General features: G+C 45.1%; 1 long non-coding RNA gene and 1 other non-coding gene across 2 annotated transcripts in view; one reads left to right on the top strand and one right to left on the bottom strand.

Annotated features, from left to right (window-relative positions):
• LOC128324852 (uncharacterized) overlaps positions 1–20,337 on the top strand; it is a 71,137-nt gene that overhangs the window by 45,326 nt on the left and 5,474 nt on the right. The window lies entirely within an intron of this gene.
• On the bottom strand, positions 11,530–11,633 carry LOC128325534 (U6 spliceosomal RNA). Its single transcript, XR_008307515.1, has one exon. It is a non-coding gene; the product is annotated as a U6 spliceosomal RNA (small nuclear RNA).

The following is a 20,337-nucleotide window of genomic DNA, read 5'->3' as shown; positions in this document are numbered from 1 at the left end:
CAGCTCACTGGCTCCGCCCGTGCAAACCCCCCAACAATTAAACAACCCCACCAGCCTCATGCTTCATCAAAGTCTGGGTGGTGCAAAATCACTACACCCATCATGCACTGGGTGGGCAGCATCATTTTCTTTCTTCTTCAGCAGTACCCAAGTCAGTGGAGATATTTCTAAATAAATGGGACTACATATGTTTGGGTAGGACCATTACTTTAGACACACAGCGATGGCAGTTCCATGTCTCTCTCTCAATCTCATCAATTGCTTTTGTGCTTTACAGAATATATCTCTCCTTCTGCACCTCTGGAACAAAACAAGCAATAGTAAACTAACCCAATTTTAGATTAAAGCAAGGTGGGTTTTTTGCAAGAGAACTTTATCATAGAAATTTACTGCAAGTTAGTTTTGCATCTAACTACCAAGCTCATTATAATCAAGTAAATTGGGATTTTTTTTCAGGTGATGAGTGAGGTGAGGTGAGTACAGTACAGAAAAATAGCGCTCAGTTAAGGCCAAGCAAATGTAGGAAAGTAAGAGGTGAGATAGAATATTTCAGTTACAAATAGCTCACCCTTTCTATTATTCAGAAAAATAACTGGTCATTAAGGGATTTAAATTCATAGTATTCTTTCTCCCTAAAGAAACTGCAGAAGTGTGTTAGACACAAAATGTCAAGACTTCATCTAAATCAGTCTTAAAAGGACAGCTCATTTCTGTCTTTTTCCCCTCTCCAATAAAAAAGAGCTGTGTCAAGACCTTGCATGAAAGAATTTGATGAGTCATCAAAAGATGACATGAACTGCTCAAAATGCAGAGTTCGACCTACTGGAATTACAGTTTCTCAGATGCTGAAAAGACTGTGGTGCAATTAGACAGTATCACAGGCTCTTCCCCAAAACAAAAAGCTGATCACAGAGGTAATTCTGAGAAGTGCTTAAGAGATGTAGATCTTTCCACTGAATAACAAGTATAAAACTGGGTCTAGAGCCTAAATCTTTCTTACTAAATTATACTGACAATTAGCAAGAAAATCTGCATGCAATTCTTTCATATAGGATAACAGCTGCAAGGATTTGTTATGCTGGAGTTTTGAGGCAGAGAACCATTCCTGCTTGGAAAGAGTGGGAGAAAAAAGTCTGCTAATGTGCAATAATGGTTAAATTAAATAATTACGCATGAGTTTAAGGAAGGGAAACAGCAAGTTAACACTAAACCAAAAACCCTGAGCTCTGTCAGAATAAAGGGCATAGTTCAGCTAATGTATGCAATATACATAAGTGATATATCTTTATCATAATTGAAGTTTTGTACCAAATACTGGGCTGGATTTCAAGTTATAGGAACATAGGAAGCTGCCATATACTGAGTCAAACCATTGGTCTATCTAGCTCAGTATTGCCTTCACAGACTGGCAGCGGCTTCTCCAAAGTTGCAGGCAGGAATCTCTCTCTGCCCTATCTTGGATAAGCCAGAGCGGGAAATCGAAACCTTCTGTTCTTCCCAGAGTGGCTCCATTCCCTGAGGGGAAGATCTTACAGTGCTCACACTTCTAGTCTCCCATTCATATGCAACCATGGTGGGCCCTGCTTAGCTAAGGGGACAAGTCATGCTTGCTGCCATAAGACCAGCTCCCTATTGTTTTAAGCTTGTTACTTTAAAAAAAGAAAAAGGTCAAATTCTTCTCTACATTTCTTGGAGCCAGAATAATTTTTGAACAGCAAAATCCAAGCTACAGATAAGGTTAAGTGTGTGGGGGTGGGGGGGAGAGAATGATTAGCAGGCAAGTTTCAAAACTGTATTTCAGTTGTAACTTTAAGAATGAGCAGTAGGGGTGTGCAATTCGGGTTTTTGGTGATTCAGTTCAGGACCCGAACCGAATCACCCCTGTTCTGTTCTGTGCCCGAATCTGGGCTACCCGAATCTCCCCTGATTCGGTTTGGATTCGGATTAAATCTGACTCTGAATTGATTCGGGTATGAAAAATGGGTCTCAGGGCAAAATAGTGGGGTGGGGTGGTATTTCCTAATGGTTGGAGGCTACCACCCAAATTTCAGGGGGATTGGGCAAAGGGCTGATTTTTGGGGAATTTTTGAAGTTTTAGTGTCTTTGGGGCAGTTCGGGGGCATAGCGTGGGATCTGGGCAAAAAGAGTGGGGTTGGGTGGTTGTGCCTAATGGGTGGAGGCTACCACCCCAATTTCAGAGTGATTGGGCAGAAGGCTGATTTCTGGGGAATTGTTGAAATTTACGCGTCTTTAAGATTTTTCCCCATAGAGAAGCATTGAGGTGTCAGCAAATGTATAGCTTCACGCGGGGGGCAAAGGGGTGGCCTAGAGCAGGGTGGGGTTGGTGGTAGTTCCAGGTAGGGTCAAGGAAGCTACCTGAATTTTTTCAAAGGATTTGGGCAGAGGGCTGATTTTTGGGGAATTGTTAAAGTTTACGCGTCTTTAAGGTTTTTCCCCATAGAGAAGCATTGAGGTGTCAGCAAATGTATAGCTTCACGTGGGGGGCAAAGGGGTGGCCTAGAGCAGGGTGGGGTTGGTGGTAGTTCCAGGTAGGGTCAAGGAAGCTACCTGAATTTTTTCAAAGGATTTGGGCAGAGGGCTGATTTTTGGGGAATTGTTAAAGTTTACGCGTCTTTAAGGTTTTTCCCCATAGAGAAGCATTGAGGTGTCAGCAAATGTATAGCTTCACGTGGGGGGCAAAGGGGTGGCCTAGAGCAGGGTGGGGTTGGTGGTAGTTCCAGGTAGGGTCAAGGAAGCTACCTGAATTTTTTCAAAGGATTTGGGCAGAGGGCTGATTTTTGGGGAATTGTTAAAATTTACACGTCTTTAAGGTTTTCGCTCATAGGGTATGCATGGAGCTTTCAGCAGCCCCATTAGTGCACTTGGGGGGTGCTGGGGTGGCCCAGAGCGAGTGGTAGTGTAGTGCACATAGGGTGCCAACCACCCCCATGGCTTTCTAACCCATGGGGTACAGGGTTCTGTTGTTTCAGAGGTATTCTGAGTGTGGATTCTATGATAGCAAATGAGATTTTCAATGAGACACCATGAATCCACTCTAATTTGCTATCATAGAATCATCCCTCTGCCCAATCACTCTGAAATTGGGGTGGTAGCCTCCACCCATTACAAACTACCACCCCACCCCACTCTTTTTGCCCAGATCCCACACTATGCCCCTGAACTGCCCCAAATACACTAAAACTTCAAAAATTCCCCAAAAATCAGCCCTTTGCCCAATTCCCCTGAAATTTGGGTGGTAGCCTCCATCAATTAGGCACTACCACCCCACCCCACTATTTTGCCCCTGGGACCCAAAATTCGAGCTGATGTCACATCAGACCTTTTTGCATTCAAATCAATGGAGGCAAAAAGGCGGGAAATTCAAAGAGACATCAGCCCGAATCACCCGAATTTTTCCGGCCCGAATCAGGGGTGATTCGGCTCGGGCCCAAAAAATATTGGGGGACAACGGGGTGATTTGGTTCGGACCCAAATCACCCGAAATTGCTCGTTTCAGGCACAGATCGATCTGTGCCCGAAATTTTTTGCACATCCCTAATGGGCAGTCCACAAGCAGTCCTCTGTTGTTGCTGATAAGTAGCTCTGTTGTGCCCTCTGCTGGCACACGCTGGTTTTAGAATGCACTATGGAAGGGATACCTTTACCTGAGAGAACCTCTCCAGTTCCTTTCCCTTCAGGTGCTCTCAGTGAAAGCTGAAGGACTGTGTCTAACTATCAGCTTCCGTTCAATTTCCCTAGTTCTCTGAACTACATCCATTGTTCAGTGACCTTCAAATAGCCTCTGTTTTGTTGAATGTTAAAGAGAGAGACATGTTAATGAATGCTCTGGGTGTTTGTAATGTTATTAAACCCATGTGTGATGAGTGCTCATTGTTATTTTTCATGCCCTCTAAATGCAAAAACTACTGTTGCTTAGCTTGTGTTGCTGCAGGAAAATGAACCAGGATGCCTCTTTGTTCTGTTTTTAACATAAAAATATGAAGAAGAATCTTGTCCTATCTTTGAGAAGCTAGGGAGGGAACTTGAAACCTTCTGCTCTTCCCAGAGCAGCTCCATCCCCTGAGGGGAATATCTTACAGTGCTCACACTTCTAGTCTCCCATTCATAGGCAACTAGGGTGGACCCTGCTTACCTAAAGGGGACAAGTCATGCTTGCTACCACAAGATCAGTTCTTCTCTTGGATCCTCCTTCCAGATCCTTCAGCTGATTCCTGTGAGGTTGAGAAAAACAGGTATAACTAGTAAGTATAAACAAGTGTTGGAGTAATTCCGACATTTAACTTTCTACTTTCTCCTTGTTTTTCTCTTGCGGTAATCCCGTTTGGCAGCTATCAGGGACCTGGGAAGTGATGCTGATTACATTCAGGGAATTGGGGTTTATTTGTCTTACCTATGTAAATTTTCATTTCAAATTCTAAGTAGAATGTTTAATTCTCTGGTATATTTTTCTTTAAAATGTTGAAATAAAGACAATTGGTTTGTTGCAAACTCAAGTGATATAAACATTCTATCTTAACACAATCCCTTTATGAAGAATGTTGTTCTTAGGAACTTAGGAAGCTGCCTTCTACTGAGTCAGACCATTGGCCCATCTAGTTCAGTCTTGTCTACACGACTGACAGTGGCTAGAGATGTGCACAAAATGAATTTTTTTATTCATTTTGAATTTGAATTGAATTCCAAAAAATCATTTTGAATTTGAATAAAATTAGAAACTCATTTGAAAATTCTGTTCAAACTGTTTTGGCGTCTTTCTAAACCAGTCAGGGGACCTGAATGGTTTTTTTTTAAGTACCAAAAGGCTCTTGAATCAAATTCAAATCAAATTTTGAAAAATTGATTCAAATTTGAATCAAATTGCCCTTTTAAGGAGTGAGTCAATTCAATTCAAATCACTTGAATCACCCAGATTCAAGTCAAATTGATTCAAATTCAAATTGATTTGCAGATCCCTAGCAGTGGCTTCTCCGAGGTTATAGGCAGGAGTCTCTCTCAGCCCTATCTTGGAGTTGCCAGAGAGGGAACTTGGAACTTCTACATAAAAGCATGCAGGTGCTCTTCCCAGAGCGGCCCCATCCCCTAAGAAGAATACCTTACAGTGCTCAAACATGTAGTCTCCCATTCAAATGCAAACCAGGGCAGACCCTGCATAGCAAATGGGACAATTCATGCTTGCTACCAAAAGACCAGTTCTCCTCCCTGATGAATGATGGAAGACATTTGTCTCAAAATGGTCCCCAGCTGAACCCAGCCCTTGTGTCTTTCTTTAAGCATCTGCTAGGAGAAGGCTTAGAGATCATGTATCTGCTTCTTCTTTTTTTTTAAGCTAGTATTTGTGCTCAAACAGCTGTAGCTCCATAATAGTTTCAATTTGGCAAAGCAGGGAATACTAAATAGGTGCTGTATGCCTAATCAGGTGGAAAAAAGCTTAATAGAAGAGAACAGTAAGCACCTAAAGACACCTTAGAAACAGCATTTAAACTACTGTGTGATAAAATTCACACCTCAGTATTAGAATAAAAGAGCCACTTGTGAAAGAGTTACCACACATATTGTTTCAGATATCACGAATTAGTTTAGGATGAAATGCTCTGACCAGCAGAAGTCTGCATTAGATGATTTGTGTGCCCTTTTTTCCTCCCACAATTTCTCTATTAATGTTTCATGGCAGAAGTGCAGCTAATATTCCAAATGTCAAGCTATTTCTGTGCTGTGTACACAAATTATCACTATCTAAAAATGTTAATAATTCAACCCTAATGCAAAAGATAGTTTGGAATTGAAACTTTAGAAACTAAGCCTGAGTATGCATGCCTAAAATGCATAACATATTCTTCATCTTTCTGCCCTATCTCCCTCTCCCTTCTCTGTTTTCTCCCATCTTGATTTTTAAATTACAAGATTGGGACTTGTCTCAGTGATGGCACTCACAAATAATCCAAAAGAAATCAATGTGTTTACAACACTAAACTTTTTTTTCCCCAGTGATAACTTGTAGGGAATCAACTCTATTGATAAATTAGTACAGTTCCAGTCAAAGGATCTACTTCAATATTTTTGCTACTTCTAGAATTATTCTCAATAAGTTCCCTTTGTCTAATCCGCTTAGTAAGTAACAGTACCATTCACATGCTGGTTGCTCATGAATAGTTAAGTATGGATAACTAATACAGTATAACAAAAAGGGATGTTTCACCTCCCCCCACCCCACCAAAAGTGACATTCTATGAGAACTTGGATAATCTTGCTCACATAAAACAGCTGTAAGAATTTTGAATGTATCCACTGACAAAGTGAGAATTGCTCTTTGGTAGCCTATTATGTGAAAGCATACAATGGTATCATGATCAAAATGTACAATGTATGACCTTCTGTGATTCTTTGCTGAGTAGTGATGAATTTGAAAATGAGGAAACGAATGCCCCAGTGTGGAATTTCATGCCACATTCTGATTCGAATCAGGGGTGGGGCCTATCATGAAATGAAATATCCTATGATAGTAGCATATTTGGGGGGGCACCAACAGGGGCCAAAGTGAGTCAAGGTCATTTTTTCCAGCAATGCACCAAGGAAAGAACACACCACCATAACATTGCTTAAAAAGTTGCATAGGAAGATCCTGGTATCAAGTCAGACAAATGGTTTATCTAGCTCAGTATTTTCTACTCTGGCAGTTACTCTCCAGGGTTTCAGATGGGTATTTCCCAGCCCTACCTGGAGATGCCAGGGTTTGAACCTGGATCCTTCTGCATGCAAAGTAAAGCTCTTGGCGACCACAGAGCCCTGTGGTTGTTTTTGGTAGAATACAGGAGGGGTTTACCATTGCCTCCTCCTGCGCAGTATGAGATGATGCCTTTCAGCATCTTCCTGTATTTCTGCGATGATGCCTTTCAGCATCTTCCTGTATCTCTGCTGCCTGATATAGGTGTCTCCCATAGTCTGGGAAACATAGCGGGGATTCAAACCAGCAACCTCTTGCTCCCTAGGCAAGTTACCTCCCCCACTGGCAGTTGCATTTCCACTGAGCTGCAGTCCTTCTTCCCCCTATGGTACTATGGACTGACCAAGGAGGAAAGCAGAATTTTTAATCTCTATTTCATCTGCCATTCAAGACAGAAATTTTTAAAGTTCAAAGAGAGAAGCCCACCATGCTGCCACCATATAAGCTCCTCTTCCCTTCCTTATCCATCAGAAACCACTTGCACCAGACACATTGCATCAGATTCAATTCAATTGGACCTTATTGGGCAGTTTCTTCTTTAGATCCAATCCAATGAAAAATGGTCTGATATGGTACTCATGAATCGGGTCCAGTTAGGGACCCAATTCAAAGTTCCAGTTATTGGTCCCATTCCATGGACACCTGCAATAACTAACTGTTTGCTCCCATACACATTTAAATGAATTTCTGTACAGGGCAAACTTGGCCATGGAAATTTGACATTTTTGCAGCTAATTATCAAGTGGTCTTCTAAAGTTGCACGGGTGTGCTGTAGCTTTATATTTTCCTCCCTATTCACCTTGTGTATTTTAGCAAATAGTAAAAGCTACACTCTTGAATATTCATTCCACACAGACTAACTTAATGTCTAACAGCTGTCCCTGGAACCTCTATTTTGGGGAGGAGAGAGAATAATATCTCTGGATAGTGGAATAAGTCAGATAAAATAGAAGTAAACAATTCCAACCTTGCTGTGCTTTTCAGAAACACATCTGAATTCATCATTAAATAGAAATCTATTTCTGATATTTCCTTATGAGGAAAGCACTGAGGCACTCTAATATTGTAAATTGCTGGCAGGAGGAATCTTTTATTTTATATCAGAAAGCATGAATGTTTTGCACTGATTAATTTCATTAGCATGCATTGCTTAGTGCCTGAGAATTATCATTATCCTCATGAATGCTGAAATCACACCATTGCACCCACACTAATAAGAACACAAGGCGTGTTTTGGGTATAGAGGGCCACAACTTTATTATTATTTATGACAGTAATTAAGTAAAGGGGATTGGCTCTCCGCCCACCTATAGTGTGGTCCCTACAGATTCACAACCCATAGTGTGAGCCTGGCCTTTAATTCAAGGGGTGAAAACACCTTGGCTCCGAACAACATCCAGCCTAGAGCTGATGCTGCCCATCTTAGTCGACTTACAATCAGGTATCTGCCTTCACATCGGTAGCCCCAAGCCACCAAGTGTTTTGGACTGCAGATTAGAAGAGCCCCCTGATCAGCACCCACTGAGCCATAAAGTGTCTAGAGACTGATGGGGACTCTTCCTTATGTCAGACACGTACCTTAAGATGCTCACCAATCTAAATTTGGTTCCCCAATTCTGTACTGTACCTGCCCACTGCAAAGGGCTAGCCTAGTGTGGCCCTTGGCCCAAGCACCAACCATGGAAAATGAGCCAATCCCCTACACAAATCACCCAGGCGCTCCCTCATAAGCAAATTGGGAAAACTTGGTGGAAAAGAGACATCCCTATTCTAATGCCCCCTTCATTCAATTTCCAAGTGTAAAAGTAAATTATCCAAGGGTGGGCTGGTGCCTGAGAACTCCAACAGGCTTATCTGGAACAGAGCAAGACACTACACACATACTGATCCAAGGGATATCTGCCAAGTGGCCTTGTTCTCACACGTATGAGTCCATACAATAGATGATCCACCATAGTACCTGGCCTGATGCATGGGCAGAATGAGGCCTGCCAAAAGAATAACATGCATTAGAGCCATGGTGCCATTATCACACGTATGCTTACAGGTGGAGGACCGCCAGCGCCCATTGAGAACCTTGGTACCTGATAGGCCAAGACTTATTGGTTGCTGGAACCTTGATGTGAAAGATGTAAAAGCAAATCAAGGTCAACCTTGCTTGGCAAAGAGGACAATCCATGCTTGCCACCCCAAGACCGACTTAATCCAGACACAAAAATTACCGGATAAATTCCCCACTCTTCAAGTCCCTTTTGGACCAGACCAAAGTAATACAAAGTAAGCAGCGGTGGGGACCCAACTAAGAGTGTGAAAAGGAAACTTTCTATGGACTTCCTAAACAAACACAACTGTAACTATCTGAGAAGACTGGAGGGGTGAGCTTTGACTTTTGCCATCAAGCCTGCTCTGCTGGATGGCTGGGAGATTTACAGCAGCCTCCCTCCCCCTTGCTTCTTTTAGTGGCCAGGACAACTTAGACAAGCACAGCTCTGCTGCCTTGATTGGGAGCCTTCCCTTCCCAAGTGCCTGACTCTTAACATCTGCAGGCACTGAGTACACCAGCCCTGCCCACAGTCCTTCATGGGGGGAGGGGCTCTGAGGGCTTTTAAAGAAGGGGGCTACAGTCGGCGGCACAGCTGGTGGCACAGCTGGCACAGCTGGCCTACAGGCAGCCCCCAAAGCCAGCTGCCAAAGAGGCCTGGCCTTTGGTGCTGGCTTTGAGTGTGGGACTGAGGGCTGGGGTATATTATATTCCTGTTGGCTATTTTAAGAGCTGCAACAGCTGATTTGCCAACTTTGTTATTGAGACTTGGTTGAAGTCAGTTTGTAATGTGTTTGGGTTTGTGTAGAGATGAGAAGACAAGGGGCAGCTATTCTGGTGGTGGAGAATAGAAGAAGTAATGTTGGCAGGTCAGCAGGCCGATCCAGGGGAAGGGAAGTCAGAAATTTAATAGCTGTCTTTCCCTCCGGTTGTCCTGCCAGCTCTTTGACCTCAGGGAGCACTGCCAACAACTCACATAGCCTCACCTTGCTCCTTTGTAATGCCAGGTTGGTACAGAATAAACCCGAACTCATCCATGATTTGATTGTGGATGAAGGGGCTGACCTAGTGTGCATCACAGAGACTTGGTTGGGAGAGGCTAGTGGCCCAGTCTGGTCTCAGCTTCTTCCTCCAGGGTATTCTGTAGAGGAGCATGTGAGGGGACGTGGGTGGGGATGTGGAGTAGCTGTGGTCTTAGGTTTGAGGACCAGGGGTAGATTAAGATTTCTGTTGGTGTACTGATTGCCCTGCTGCCCAACAGAATCCCTTACTGAGCTCATGGACTTGGTCGCAGAAATTGTGTTGGAGTCTCCCAGACTTTTGGTGCTGAGGGACTTCAATGTTCATTTCAGGACCAACTTGTCCAGGGCAGCTCAGGAGTTCATAGCAGCCATGACAACTATGGGCCTATCCCAAACTGTCTCTGGACTGACACATGTTGCAGGTCACACGCTTGATTTGCCTGTGGACTTCCTAGAGGCATCTGGTGGGCCACTGCATGAAACAGTATGCTTTACCAGATGGGTCTGGATCCTGATCCAGCAGGGCTGTTCCCATAAACTTATGCTGCTAGCCAATCCTGGCTAAGAATACCCCATTCTTGCCAAACCTGACAGCATGCTCCCCAAAAGGCAACAACTTTCCGGGCAGCCCAGAGGGCCAGCCCTGCATTCATGTGAAAAATTCCCGGTTGCCGCAAGAAATACTTGGAAAACTGGTAAAAGCCATATGGGTTGGCCATGGCCAACATCCAAAGGGCATCTCGCCTGTTCCAGAATCCCTGAGGTTCATCCCTGTGGAACTGGGGCTGGTAGTACTGGCATAGAATGGTGTTGTCAAGTGCAATCAACTTGCAAGGAGTAGGAGCTACAACCTCAGTCTCCAATCTCCTAGCATGGCACCAGTTGTCCCATCAGTCTCTTCCCAGGAGTTGGATGCAGGATATCCCATCCTTGATTAATTCACTCCTGGAGCCACCTGGATATGCTTTCTGCCTCAAACTGAGCTTTCCAAAAGAGACTGCATTAATTTATACTTTACAGTTGACCTAATGAATTCTACAAATTCAACTAGGTGCTCTAGCACAACCACCTGTATGCTGGGCCTGGTGGAGGGCAGGGATGTGCACGGAACCGTGGCGGGGTGGTTCGAAGACAATGGGGGTCTCCCTTTAAGAGCGGGGGGAGGATGCACTTACCCCTCCTGCCGCTTTCCCCCCGCCGGCATCAGTTTTTTTAACAGCCCATCGGGGGCAGCAGCATACCTCCCTGCCTCCTTGTTGCCCTTGTCTTCCGGATATGACCGGAAGTTGCTGATGCACCTGCACGCACCAGCACAGGGGCACACATGTCACACACCTGGTCATATCAGGAAGACGAGGGGAACGGGGCAGCAGGGAGGTACACTTCTGCCCCAATAGGCTGTTAAAAACCCGATGCTGGCGGGGGTTAAGTGCATCCTCCCCCACTCTTAAAGGGAGACCCCTGCCACCTTCAAACCAGAGGGTGAACTGGTCTGATGTGCATGCCCCTCCATTCCTTCCTTCAGCCTTACTCAGAGGCATGTTGGAGCTGCAGCCCGTGAAGAGGACAGGAAAGCAGGCAAATCAGAGCCTGATTGGCAGTGGCACTACATATCCAGGGAGGAGCTGCCCCCCACCCCAACCTCTTGCAGAGTCACCATGGAAGGAACCCAGGACCTGCTGCTTGCAAGCAGATGTACTCCATAAGGGAACTTTTTACCAGTGAAAATTAAGGAACGCTTAAGTAACTTGTGTGTCCTCCTTGCACAGGGGCCTTGCTTATCTTCTGTGAATCATTCAAACTTTGTATGTTTGCTGCTGAAGAAACACAGCTATGGCACCATGCACTAATAGGGATATCTTACAGCAGAGAATAGCCCCATACAGGCATCATGCTGCACTTGTGTGCATATGTCTGAACTCCTGCACCTGTTTTAGGTGAATGAGTGCACCTGCATTCATGTTAAAGTGAACCTGGGTAAGGCATGGTGCTAATAGGAAATCTGCTTTTCTACCTGCACTCCCCGCAACATGTGAATAACAAGCTGTGTACAGATCTCGATCTAGCCCCCATACAGACACCATGCTGCACCAGTGTAAGTTTTGTGTGTGAATGATTGTATCCGCACTCATGTTAAAAGTGAACCTGGGTAAAGGTAAAGTGTGCAGTCAAGGCGATTTTGACTCCTGGCACCCACACAGCCCTGTGGTTTTCTTTGGTAGGATACAGGAGGGGTTTACCATTGCCTCCTCCTGTGCAGTATGAGATGATGGCCTTTCAGCATCTTCCTATATTGCTGCTGCCCGGTATAGTACCAGTGTGGATTCGAACCTGCAAACTTCTGCTTGTTAGTCAAGCATTTCCTCGCTGTGCCACTTAAGGTAAAGACTATTTATACTGCATGGCATAAATTAGAAGTGCACTGCTGCGCCTGCATTCAACATAATGTGCCTGTGTACAGTTGTACCTGTGTGCACTGTACACCTGAGTGTTCAACATAGTGTGTGAAAGGGGGTCCAAAGCAACTGCACACTCATTGTAAAAGTGTTGAATATAATGTGCAAAAGGGGCCCCTGTGTACTCCGCACACTCAACAAGTGGTGAACATAACATGTGAATGGGGCTGATGTTCACTGGGAATCTCTCACTCAACCAGAACAAACTCCACTAAGCAAAGGTTACATTCCAAACCCATCACCACCACCTGTTCTCCCCGCAAAAGAAGGAGTGGGTGGGTACAACCACTCAGCCTAACAGATCCTACACATAAAAACCCTGGGCTAGTATTTTGCCTAGACACTCTATAAAGCGGTGCCCTTTGAGCTACCCATTATAGTAAAACCAAAGCTCTGACTATGTGGCAGAATAACCTGCATGCTCATATATGTAGTCTCCCAGCCAACTGCAATCCAAGGAAGACCTTGCTTAACAAAGGAGACCATTCATGCTTGCTACCACAAGACCAGATCTCCTCCTCTAAGTAGCCCCACACACTACTAGTGTGACACTAGACCAACTTAAAGCCCCAAAGGGCCTTTAATACTGCTGGAGGCTAAGCCTCCAGAAAAATGCTGCCGCCATCACGCTACTCATGCTGGCTGGAATGCTGCTAAAAACTGAGTCACCTCTGGTGCTGGTCGTGGTCCTGGTCCATGTGCTTCAGCTGCTAGCCTGAGCAAACAGCCAGACAAAGGCCTTAAGGAGAGGAATGTCCTCCCAGTCACTTCTCCAAACTCAGACTGCCAGGCTCTGGAGTCATGGGGCTCGATGCGAAGCCTGCCCTGCCCCCCCAACACCTGGCAGCCAAACAACACAGCCCCATCACTTTGTGCCTCATTGAAGGAGGATGGGGCAAGAGGAAACATGACAAGCAAGGACTGGCGGCTAGATTGCTATAAAATATAAAATATTGCTTACCCTGTAACACCTAATAAAAATAATCTTTCAGAATTCTTTCTGGAGCGTACTCTCAAAAAGAATGTTTTTAAATCATAATAGACGGTTTCAACAAATGAATATTGTTAGCAGTACACTTGGCGTCATGCTTTTCTTCTACAATAAATATGTGTCTAACTTAGTTTCCTTTTCATTTGAATGGCTTGACTTGCATTTTTCATGTATGCACTGAAAGACTGAAAGCTCCTCACACACAAGCCCTGAATAACACTATTTGAAAAACACGAGATAGTATTACCACTCTGACACTAATGGACTGCCGTTGTTTACTCCTCAGATCAACCTGTTGAAGAATCAAATCATACAAGTCACTCTGAAATGAATGCACAATGCCCAGAAGCAGAATTTGGCTGATCGCTCTTTCAGTTAGTGAACAACCATTTATTGACACAAAGAATTTATTTACTGGAAACCTAAGTCAGCACATCATTGGCATGGGTGTTTTCAAAATGTATCCAGATGTTGCCTGGCAACCCTTCACAACCCTATTCAGACAGATACTGAGGTGCTTCTCGTGACACGAGCTCCCTGGATTGGGGAGAGTTAATCCAGGCAGCTCATGTCATCTGCACCACCAGGAGGCCTCCCAACCCACCTGCTCCAGTGTTGGGTAGCCCTGATCTGCTACCCAGCTACAAAGTAATGTAGGAGGACAAGTGCACACCTCCTATGCTCATCTCCTACCTCACTATGTGATTGTGTGCAGCTCTGTGCTGCTGGCAGCCATCTTAACTATAGAACCAGGAGGGAGGAGCAACCAGGCAGTGCATATTTTCCCAATGCACCATGTTGCTCATGTGGTGCATTGTGAGCAGTGGTGCACCTAGGTAATTTTGGCACCTGGACCGCACCCACCGCGAGGCTCACCCTGCTGCCACACAGCTCCCCCCACTACGGTAAGGCCCCCTGCCGCTGCGAGCCCCACCCCTTGGCCACAAGCTTTCCCTTGCCACCATGAGGCCAAACTGCCAATTTTTCCAACAATTTTAGCCTCCCCAGCCCCCCCCCCCCCATGATGGTGGCAGTGGTAGCAGGTGGAGTGGTCGTGGCCACTGGGCCTGACCATCTGGCTTAGTGGCCCCTGAGAACAGCAAAGCGCTTCAGCGTGCCTGCGCAGTTGGAATAGAGTGTTGCGATGCTCCATTATAACTGTGCAGGGGCACTGGAACGCCTCTCAGTTCTCAGGGGCTGCTGGGCTGGATGGTCAGGCCAAGCTGACACTCCTGCTCCACCCGCTATCACTGTCACCATCGGGGGAGGCCGGGGAGGCCTGCTTGGCTCATCCCCCCCAACCCCTGGCGGGTAGAATTATTGAAAAATCAGTGGTTTGGCCTTGTGGTAGGGCAACGGCAGCGGAGTGGTGGTAGGAGACGTTCTGGACCTTTGAAGGCCCTCCTGGACGTTGGAGGACACAGGCTGGGGCCCCAAGGTCTGGGGGTAAGAGCACCTCTGATTGTGAGAGACCTCGATTGGCACTTGGCTCACCATGTGCCACTTGTGTGGGCACACAGGCAGTGGAGCCCTGATTGTGCTCTGGTCATCAGGGAGAAGGCAGGTAGACTCCTGCCTTCCCCGCAGCCCACCCCCTTGTTGTTGTGTGAACAACCTTGTTATGTTAAATGCACATACAGTCTATGTACAGTGTATGCATGTGCAATTTTTAATGTGAATGCCTGTACATGCATTCATTTAAAAAGTGAAACTGGGTACAGTTTCCCTCAAATACAGGGAAAAGGCAGGAATTATAGGACTGTATGTGACTTGAACATAATGTGTGTATAACCATAGGTGCTTCAGATCTTTACTCAAGAACTCAGGCAACCAAGCAAGTTTTTGTCCACCAGTTCTGGGCCTCAGACAACCACTCCTTGGGTACCTGGGAGCAATGAAGGCAGGTCTAGATTGAGGCCAAGGGTCCAGATGGGAAGTGTGCAGAAACCGAGATATCTGAATCCTCTAGAGTAACATCCACAGGAGGACTCATGGTTCCACTCCACACGCACTCACACCCTGCTCTCCTGTCCACATTCGGATGAAATGGACAGAAGCCTCTCTGTAAACAGGGAGACTGCAGGGAGGAGGGGGAACTGACTGTGCAGGCTTCCTTCTTGCATGAAGAACAGCCCGCACAACCAACCACAACTGGAGAGAGGGAGGAGCTTCCTTCCTCGACTCTGGATGCAGCCAGCCCAGCCTGCAGTTCCACATTTGTATGTACTGCAGGTGGCTGGAAACCTCAGGTATGAACGGTGGTCATGCAGATGGTCATTTTGTTGGCCTCCAAATGGCCGCCACCAAAGCAAAGAGGCCCAGAATGTCCTGAAAATGGACTGAAATTTCCAAACCAGGCCAATTGGAGTCTGGGGCGGTGGCGGGGAAAGGGGGAACTGCCAGAGACTCCTCTGTGGCCATGGCAGTGCCCTCCAGAGACAGTGAGTTTCTTTTCTTTTTTTTAAGTTTTGTTATAACCCCTGGACCAGATGGGGTACAGAGGGTTTCACCTTGAGTTTAAGCCAAACTGGGTCTGGTTTGGCTCAAGGGTAGCCGGAGGCTCGCCCTTGAGCCAGCAAAGTTTGATGGTGAACTGGCTCAAGCTCGTGCCAGTTCACATACCCCTATTGCATAGGGCTTCTCGGTTTAGTGAAATGAAGCTTTCCGTGCCTGATTGATTACTATGAGTTTCTTTGGGAATTGTTTCTAAACTCATAAGACTACTGTGGGGGTTCCTGATGCTGGTTGCCCTCTCCTGTGCTGCGCCTCAGTCTTCTGACTGTCTGCCAAGATTTCCTTGAAATGGTATCCTTCTCTGGCCAGACCCCTCTCTAGGAGTCTCTGATGTCACCTGAGGAGCCTCCTCTTCCTCCTTGGCTGGACCATGAGCATCACTAGTGCCTGTTCACATAGTTTCTGTTCACGGAACCCATTGCTTCAGCCAATGGATTTTATCTCAGTCTATCACTGCTGCAATTCCAAAGGCTTATTGTCATTTCCCCTTCCTCTTCATCGATGATTTACATATGAGATGGTGCTAATTCATTGTTTCCATTGTCAAATGTAAATAGCAAGAAGCCTGTCTTAACATCACCTGATGATGACCCCAAGGAACGCTCAGGTGAAGCTGCAGCCTAGGTTTACATACATGTCAGAGATGGCATGATATTTACTTCACCAGATGAACTAATGTAATGTGTGACAACAGGCTGTTAGCTCTCTCCTGTCCCATGGGGTGAGGGCAGCTTGGGATACAGCCACAGCCACAGTCTCAGAGAGGACCACACGCATAGCCAAGCAGCAGAAATGGTAACTAAATGAGCATTTTTACTGTGCTTTCCCCTCATTATTTCACCATTTGAATATGCTCTACTCCCCGCACCACACCACATAGCCAGCATAGCGTAGTGGTTAGAGTGTTGGACTAGGACCGGGAAGACCTGGGTTCGAATCCCCATTCAACCATGAGACTCACTGGGTGACTCTGGGTCAGTCTCAGCCTAACCTACCTATCTCTCAGCCTAACCTACCTCATAGAGTTGTTGTGAGGATAAAAATAAGCATGTACACCGCTCTGAGCTCCTTGGGCAGAAAGTGGGATATAAATGTAAAAATAAATAAATAAATAAAATCTTCCTCTTTTATGAGAATTTCTAGAGCATTGGGCTGAGTTCCAGTTCTCATTCAACCATGAAACCTCCTGGGTGTCTCTAGGTCAGCCACTTCTCTCTCAGCCTAACCTAAAGGGTTGTTGTGAGGAGAACATAACAATTGTTTTATAACTGCTTCCTTCACAAACACAAAGTAATCTTATATAGATTTAACTAAGGGTTTATTCAGAAACAGCTCAATTTTCTGCTTCTCCTTTCCCTCCCTTTCCTGTTCTGACTCCAACCCCACACACGCTCTCTACAGGATCCCCACTGGGACAAACATCTAAACACCAAAACATAAAATATCTCTTTTATGTACACTGTACAACCACACACACTGCTTTGGGCTCCTTGAAGGAAGATTGGAATATAAGTATAAAAAGAAATAAAACAGAAGTCACTTCAGCATTATAGGTCCATTGGCCTTCAGGCTTCAGCTGCATTGCATTCATGGGACTGTGTGTGTCTCATTGCTGCATCCAACAGATTTTTTGTTTAGACATCTCATACCTAGGCTGTGAATCTTGAGAGATTTTGATACAATTAAAGGGTTGTTATATCTATATTTATATCCCCTGCCAAGTGAACAAAAGAGGTATCTTTTTAAAGTGATGTTTCTCTTTATTGAGCAGGGGGAGAGCAACTGGCCCTATCCATCCCCAGCACAGCATCCCTCCAGTGGACAGGGAGCATTTATTTATTTATTTATTTATTAGTAAGTAAGTAAGTAAGTAAGTAAGTAAGTAAGTAAGTAAGTAATAGATAGTGCCAAGGGAGGGGAGTGAAAATGGGGGAGAACTAGAGGCAGATGCCCTGTGCCCAGCCTAGAATATTTTGCTAGGCATAATTTGAGATCTAAGATCAGGAAGTAAGGTTCTCATCTATGTAGCTTGCTTGAGATATATGACATGATATTTTCTATAAGTTTTCTAGTGGTGGTAAGTGGTTTTGGGTGCCCTTTAAGCAGGGTTCTTTCATTGAACAATGATGTGTTTTGTTGACGTGAATTTGGCATTTCTGTTTACTCCAGTGAGTCCAGTTAAAAGAATCTCAGGGAGCAAAAGTGAAAAAGGCTCTCAGGGCCTGAGAGTTACGGCCAGCCTGAGTCCTGTGCTTGATGGACTGATGGTCAGACTCCATATAAGGAAGCTGCAGATGTTCATAGCTCCAACACGAATAACGAGTAATTTCACCTGTGGGAATTGGGGGGTTAGGTTCCTGTAGGTGGGGGGGGGATCCAAAAAACAGTATGGAATGGTGAAATTAATTGGAATAAAGTGCTGTGCACCACCCTCTGCAGGTCTCCATCTGTCCAGCGCTGCTCGCCCCCCAAATTGTCAATTTGGCCATTTTCCAGCAAAAATCATGGGAATTTGCCCCCCCACACACAGACACACTTGTAAAGGGCCACAAAATGGCTCCTTTACACAAAATGGCATCTGGAAATTACCTCGAGGTCATTTTTGGCCATCTAGCAACCATGGATATGCTGGTATTAACCATGTATGCCAAGGTCAGGTGGCTATTTGTGGGCCATGGATACGCAAAACTGCAAATAACATAACCGCGTATAGCAAGGTCCACCTGTACAGCCAGGAAAATACTCACTTTTTGCAATGAGCTGGAGCTGCTAAAAGAGTGTATAAAATAATTTGACTTAGTAATAGTAGTTACAATGAAGTTGTAATAGTTACACTGGAGCTTTCTGTAGAATTACTTATTTTTATTATTTCCCCTGTGCAATTCAATTTGATTTGCGCAGGGAAAATCTTAAAAATAAATATTTCTACAGAAAGTGCCATTGTAACTTTACTACTAAGTCAGTTTTCTAATACACCCTTTTAGCCTCTCCAATTTACTGCAAAGAAGTTAGTATTTTGCCTTCCTGGCTGTGTACTTTAAATGGCCTTTTTTTTGCCCAGAAAATTGCCCATAATGTATAATAATATAATGATTATTGTATCCTTGTTGGAGGAATGGGTATAAACATAAATAAAAATACAATAAAATTGTTACATATTTTATTGATTGATTGATTTGATTTGATTTGATTTGATTTGATTTGATTTGATTTATATACCGCCCTTCCAAAAATGGCTCAGGGCGGTTTACAATTAAAACAAACTTGTAAAACAATGAAAAGCTAAAACAAATTAAAAGCAATAACACAACAATTAACAATTTAAAAACATTTTAAAACAAGAATTAAACATTGTCCCGAGACCCCAGCTCAAGAAGACACGTAGAGTTAATATGGATTAAAAGGGCCAAAACTTTATTAACTATTACACAGGCATGGCAGACTGGAACACCAGGTGATTAATCATCCTTAGAGAACAGTGCGGGCCAATAGAAGCAGTTCAGAACTCTGAAGTCCTAGCCATCACCCTACTGGGCGACACACCCTGGCTTGGGAATGGGCAGGTACGCCCCACTCAATTCCTTCAAAGCCAACCCCCCCTTCTGTAAGAGAGGATCTGGATACTTCTAGGCATTCGTCCACCCCGGACCGCGCAGCCCAAAGGTTGGAGAAGTCCTGAAGCAGGTTTCATGGCAATCATTTTCCCCGTGCTGCACAGGCCACAAAGGAGCGATTAACCAATCACCCTTTTTCATATCCAAGGGTGCTCACCGATATTCTAACCCTCAAATTACCACCCCGCCCGCACTGTTCCTGCCATTGTGGCCAACCTAACTCTAACTACGCATCCAGAACACAGAACGGAGTAGGCGAAAAAAACCCCAACAGTGGCCAATGCGTTGGGAGCAAAAAATTCCTACTCGGCCCCTTCAGGCAACCAGTCGCTAGATCCGCTCTGTACCGGGGAGGGAGGGAGGGAGGGAGGGAGGGAGGAAAGAGCTCCTATTCCTGTGACTGCCTGGGCTTTATTATTGCTTATTATTATTACTTGATCATTTCAAATACACAGTAAACATTTATTGTTTTTGCATATAATCATAAAATTTGGCAGTCATGTATATAATACATTATTCTGTATTATTATATGCACAATTGCATTAATTGTAAAAATGGAAGGGGGCTGTAGATAGACTAGGGACTGGGAGCCCAGGCCACCAATCTTTTAAGTACCTAGAAACTCCTCTGGTCTGGACTGCCCTAAGTAGTACAGCACAGGCATGGCAGTCACGCCAGAGGATGTTGCCTCCCACAATGGGAGGATGCCAGTCTCTCAGAGGAATGGGTCACCTGTCATGCTCTCTTGGCCCTCATTTCCTGCAGCCTCTACATTCACCAGCTTGGGCGGCTGAACGTCCCTGGCTGAATCCCAGCCCATTCCCCGCTCTAGCCTCTTAGGCCACTTGGTCTAACTTCTCCAATATTACTCCTGTGCAATGCTCCCTGTAACAGGGAGATGTTGTTGACTACAACTCCCATCATCCCCTGCTGCAATGGCCTTTGGCTGGAGATTA

The sequence above is a fragment of the Hemicordylus capensis genome, chromosome 4 (genome assembly GCF_027244095.1).
Source record: "Hemicordylus capensis ecotype Gifberg chromosome 4, rHemCap1.1.pri, whole genome shotgun sequence".
Classification (NCBI taxonomy): Eukaryota; Metazoa; Chordata; class Lepidosauria; order Squamata; family Cordylidae; genus Hemicordylus; species Hemicordylus capensis.
This window is presented reverse-complemented; position numbering and strand designations above follow the sequence as displayed.